This window comes from Arachis hypogaea, chromosome 13, assembly GCF_003086295.3.
Source record: "Arachis hypogaea cultivar Tifrunner chromosome 13, arahy.Tifrunner.gnm2.J5K5, whole genome shotgun sequence".
Lineage (NCBI taxonomy): Eukaryota > Viridiplantae > Streptophyta > Magnoliopsida > Fabales > Fabaceae > Arachis > Arachis hypogaea.
In genome coordinates, this window is record NC_092048.1 from 47,493,493 (window position 1) to 47,499,512 (window position 6,020).

At 37.4% G+C, this 6,020-nt stretch overlaps 1 non-coding gene across 1 annotated transcript; it reads left to right on the forward strand.

The window, feature by feature from the left end:
• Positions 1 to 1,755: 1,755 nt before the first annotated feature.
• On the forward strand, positions 1,756 to 1,863 carry LOC112739151 (small nucleolar RNA R71). Its single transcript, XR_003170089.1, has one exon. It is a non-coding gene; the product is annotated as a small nucleolar RNA R71 (small nucleolar RNA).
• Positions 1,864 to 6,020: the final 4,157 nt, after the last annotated feature.

Here is a 6,020-nt window from a genome sequence, read left to right on the forward strand (position 1 = left end):
AACATTGGGTTGCCTCCCAACAAGCGCTTCTTTAATGTCAATAGCTTGACAGTGGGCTCTCATGGAGCCTCACAGATGTGCAGAGCTTTGTTGAGACTCTCCAACACCAAACTTAGAGTTTGGATATGGGAGTTCAACACCAAACTTAGAGTTTAGTTGTGGCCTCCCAACACCAAACTTAGAGTTTGACTGTGGGGGCTCTGGTTGACTCTGCTTGGAGAGAAGCTTTTTCTGCTTCCTCTCCATGGTTGCAGAGGGAGATCCTTGAGTTTTAAACACAAGGGAGTTCTCATTCCATTGAAGGAATATTTCACCTCTGTCAACATCAATCACAGCTCTTGCTGTGGCTAGGAAAGGTCTTCCTAGGATGATGGATTCATCCTCTTCCTTTCCAGTATCCAGGACTATGAAATCAGTAGGTATGTAAAGGCCCTCAACCTTTACTAATACATCTTCTACTTGTCCATAAGCCTGTTTTCTTGAGCTGTCTGCCATCTCTAGTGAGATTTTAGCAGCTTGCACCCCATAGATTCCCAGTTTCTCTATTACAGAGAGGGGCATGAGGTTTATTCCTGAACCAAGGTCACACAGAGCCTTAAAGATCATGGTGCTTATGGTGCAGGGTATTATGAACTTTCCAGGATCCTGTCTCTTCTGAGGCAATGTCAGTTGATCCAGATCACTTAGTTCATTGATGAACAAGGGAGGTTCAACTTCCCAAGTATCAATGCCAAATAATTTGGCATTTAGCTTCATGATTGCACTAAGAAACTTGGCAGTTTGCTCTTCAGTGACATCCTCATTCTCTTCAGAAGAGGAATACTCATCAGAGCTCATGAAGGGCATAAGGAGGTTCAATGGGATCTCTATAGTCTCTAGATGAGCCTCAGAGTCCTTTGGTTCCCCAGAGGGGAGCTCCTTATTGGTCACTGGACGTTCCTGGAGGTCTTCCTCCTTGGAATTCACGTCCTTTCCTCTCCTCAGAGGTTCGGCCATGGCGCTTATGTCAATGGCCTTGCACTCTCCTTTTGGGTTCTCTTCTGTATTGCTTGGGAGAGTACTAGGAGGGATTTTAGTGATCCTTTTACTCAGCTGGCCCACTTGTGCTTCCAGATTTCTAATGGAAGACCTTGTTTCATTCATGAAACTTATAGTGGCCTTAGATAGATCAGAGACTAGATTTGCTAAATTAGAAGCATTTTGTTCAGAGTTCTCTGTCTGTTGCTGAGTTGATGATGAAAAAGGTTTGCTATTGCTAAACCTGTTTCTTCCACCATTGTTAAAGCCTTGTTGAGGCTTCTGATCCTTCCATGAGAAATTTGGATGATTTCTCCATGTTGAGTTATAGGTGTTTTCATAAGGTTCACCTAAGTAATTTACCTCTGCTATTGCAGGGTTCTCAGGATCATAGGCTTCTTCTTCAGAAGATGCCTCTTGAGTACTGTTGGATGCAGCTTGCATTCCATGCAGACTCTGAGAGATCATATTGACTTGCTGAGTCAATATTTTATTCTGAGCCAATATGGCATTCAGAGTATCAACTTCAAGAACTCCCTTCTTCATAGGCGTCCCATTATTCACAGGATTCCTTTCAGAAGTGTACATGAACTGGTTATTAGCAACCATGTCAATGAGTTCTTGAGCTTCTGCAGGCGTTTTCTTTAGGTGAATGGATCCACCTGCAGAAGTGTCCAGTGACATCTTTGATAGCTCAGACAGACCATCATAGAATATATCCAGGATGGTCCATTCTGAAAGCATGTCAGAAGGACACTTTTTGGTCAACTGTTTGTATCTTTCCCAAGCTTCATAGAGAGATTCACCTTCTTTCTGTCTGAAAGTTTGAACATCAGCTCTAAGCTTGCTCAGCTTTTGAGGAGGAAAGTACTTGGCTAAGAAAGCCGTGACTAGCTTATCCCAAGAGTTCAGGCTGTCTTTAGGTTGAGAATCCAACCATAATCTAGCTCTGTCTCTTACAGCAAAAGGGAAAAGCATGAGCCTGTAGACTTCAGGATTTACGCCATTAGTCTTAACAGTATCACATATCTGCAAGAATTCAGTTAAGAACTGAAAAGGATCTTCAGATGGAAGTCCATGAAACTTGCAGTTCTGCTGCATCAGAGAAACTAACTGAGGTTTCAGCTCAAAGTTGTTTGCTCCAATGGCAGGAATGGAGATGCTTCTTCCATGTAAATTGGAATTAGGTGCAGTAAAGTCACCAAGCATCCTCCTTTCATTATTATTATTTTCGGCTGCCATCTCCTCTGCCTGTTCGAAAATTTCTGAAAGGTTATCTCTGGATTGTTGTATTTTAGCTTCTCTTAATTTTCTCTTCAGAGTCCTTTCAGGTTCTGGATCTGCTTTCACAAGAATGTTCTTATCCTTGCTCCTGCTCATATGACAAGGAAGAATGGCCAGAAAAATGATAATAATAATAGAGATCCTTTATACCACAGTATAGGGATCCCTTTGTAAGTAGAAGAAGAGGGGGAGATAAATGATGTGATGTAAAGGAAGAAACACAACTGTGAGGATTGGAATGTGAGATGAGATGTTAGGATATGAATGAATAAATAGAATGAGATGGGGGAGGAATAATTTTCGAAAATTATTTTGAAAAATGGTTAGTGATTTTTGAAAATTGGTTTTTGAAAATTTGTTAGTATTTTTCGAAAATTTTTTTTTGAAATAAAAATAAAAAATAAAAATAATTAGTTAATTAAAAAGAAATTTTTGAAAAAGAGGGGAGATATTTTCGAAAATTAGAGAGAGATAGTTAGTTAGGTAGTTTTGAAAAAGTTAAGAAACAAACAAAAAGTTAGTTAGTTAGTTGAAACAAATTTTGAAAAGATAAGAAGTTAGGAGGTTAGAGAAGATATTTTGAAAAGATATTTTTGAAAAAGATAAGATAAGAAGATATTTTTGAAAAGATATGATTTGAAATTAGTTTTGAAAAAGATTTGATTTTTAAAATCACAATTAATGACTTGATTCATAAGAAATCACAAGATATGATTTTAGAACTTAAAGTTTGAATCTTTCTTAACAAGCAAGTAACAAACTTTAAATTTTTGAATCAAAACATTAATTGGTTATGTTATTTTCGAAAATTTGGTATAAAAATAAGAAAAAGATTTTTGAAAAATATTTTTGGAATTTTCGAAAATAACTAAGAATTTTGAAAAAGATTTGATTTTTGAAAAAGATTTTGAAAAAGATAAGATTTTCAAATTGAAAATTTGATTTGACTCATGAAAAACAATTTGATTTTAAAAATTTTTGAAAAAGTCAATCCAAATTTTCGAATTTGATGAGAGAAAAAAGGAAAGATATTTTTTTGATTTTTGAAATTTTTATGAAAAACATGAAAATTATGCAATGCATGAAATTTTTAGATCAAAACAATGAATGCGTGCAAGAATGCTATGAATGTCAAGATGAACACCAAGAACACTTTGAATGTCATGATGAACATCAAGAACATATTTTTGAAAAATTTTTAATGCAAAGAAAACATGCAAGACACCAAACTTAGAATTCTTTAATGCTTACGCACTAAGAATTCAAGAATGCATATGATAAACATGAAAAGACACAAAACAAAAAATCATCAAGATCAAACAAGAAGACTTACCAAGAACAACTTGAAGATCATGAAGAACACTATGAATGCATGATATTTTCGAAAAATGCAAGATGCATATGCAAGTGACACCAAACTTATAATGTGACTCAAGACTCAAACAAGAAACAGAAAATATTTTTGATTTTTATGATTTTCAAATTTTTTTGGATTTTTATTTATATTTTTCGAAAATTTAAAAGAAAAAATAAGGATTCCAAAATTTTTAATATGAATTCCAGGAATCTTGCCATGTTAGTCTAAAGCTTCAGTCCAGGAATTAGACATGGCTCACTAGCCAGCCAAGCTTTCAATGAAAGCTCCAGTCCAAAACACTAGACATGGCCAATGGCCAGCCAAGCTGTGATATATGGAATTACATGCATTGAAGTTATTAGTTGAAGCCTCAGTCCAAAAGAATTTAGACATGGCTTTATAGCCAGCCAGGCTTCAATATGCTTCATGAAACACTAGAATTCATTCTTAAAAATCTTGAATAAAATTTTAGAAAACATTTTTATTTTTTTATTTTTTTTTTCGAAAACAGATGAGAAAGTTTTGAAAGATTTTTGAAAAATTTTTGAAAACAAAACAAAAAGAAAATTACCTAATCTGAGCAACAAGATGAACCGTCAGTTGTCCAAACTCAAACAATCCCCGGCAACGGCGCCAAAAACTTGGTGCACGAAATTGTGATCTCCAGGCTCGAACAAATCCTGGTAATGGCTCCAAAGCTTGGTGCTCTGATCTTAATTCATAATTGTCACAACTTCGATACAACTAACCAGCAAGTGCACTGGGTCGTCCAAGTAATACCTTACGTGAGTAAGGGTCGAATCCCACGGAGATTGTTGGTATGAAGCAAGCTATGGTCACCTTGTAAATCTCAGTCAGGCAGATATAAAGTGATAATGGTGTTTTCGAATATTATATAATAAAATAGGGATAGAGATACTTATGTAAATCATTGGTAGGAATTTCAGATAAGCGAATGGAGATGCTTTTCGTTCCTCTGAACCTCTGCTTTCCTGCTATCTTCATCCAATCAGTCTTACTCCTTTCCATGGCTGGCTTTATGCAAGGGCATCACCGTTGTCAGTGGCTACATCCCCTCCTCTCAGTGAATAATATGCTCACGCACCCTGTCATGGCACGGCTATTCATCTGTCGGTTCCCGATCATGCTGGAATAGGATTCACCCTCCTTTTGCGTCTGTCACTAACGCCCAGCACTCGCGAGTTTGAAGCTCGTCACAGTCATTCAATCATTGAATCCTACTCAGAATACCACAGACAAGGTTTAGACCTTCCGGATTCTCTTGAATGTCGCCATCATTCTAGCTTACGCCACGAAGATTCTGGTTAGGAGATCTAAGAGATACTCATTCTAGCTTAATTCATGTAGAACAGAAGTGTTTGTCAGGCACGCGTTCATAAGGGAGAAGGATGATGAGCGTCACACATAATCATCACCTTCATCACGTTCTTGGGTGCGAATGGATATCTTAGAAGCGAAATAAGAAGAATTGAATAGAAAACAGTAGTACTTTGCATTAATCTTTGAGGAACAGCAGAGCTCCACACCTTAATCTATGGAGTGTAGAAACTCTACCGTATGAAAATACATAAGTGAAGGTTCAGGCATGGCCGAGATGGCCAGTCCCCAAAACGTGATCAAAGGATCATAAGGTAATCCAAAGATGCCAAATACAATAGTAAAAGGTCCTATTTATAATAAACTAGCTACTAGGGTTTACATGAGTAAGTAATTGATGTACAAATCCACTTCCGGGGCCCACTTGGTGTGTGCTTGGGCTTGGGCTTGAGTGTTACACGTGCAGAGGCCATTTGTGGAGTTGAACGCCAGTTTCTGTGCCAGTTTGGGCGTTCAACTCTGGTTTTGGATCCTTTTCTGGCGCTGGACGCCAGATTTGGGCAGAAGGCTGGCGTTGAATGCCAGTTTACGTCATCAATTCTTGGCCAAAGTATGGACTATTATATATTGCTGGAAAGCCCTGGATGTCTACTTTCCAACGCAATTGAAAGCGCGCCATTTCGAGTTCTGTAGCTCCAGAAAATCCACTTTGAGTGCAGGGAGGTCAGAATCCAACAGCATCAGCAGTCCTTTTTCAACCTCTGAATCTGATTTCTGCTCAAGTCCCTCAATTTCAGCCAGAAAATACCTGAAATCACAGAAAAATACACAAACTCATAGTAAAGTCCAGAAATGTGAATTTAACATAAAAACTAATGAAAACATCCCTAAAAGTAACTAGATCCTACTAAAAACATACTAAAAACAATGCCAAAAAGCGTATAAATTATCCGCTCATCAACCATCCACAATCTTTTTTTTCTTATTTAGATAGTTAATTAGTTAGTTAGTTAGTTTAATTTTC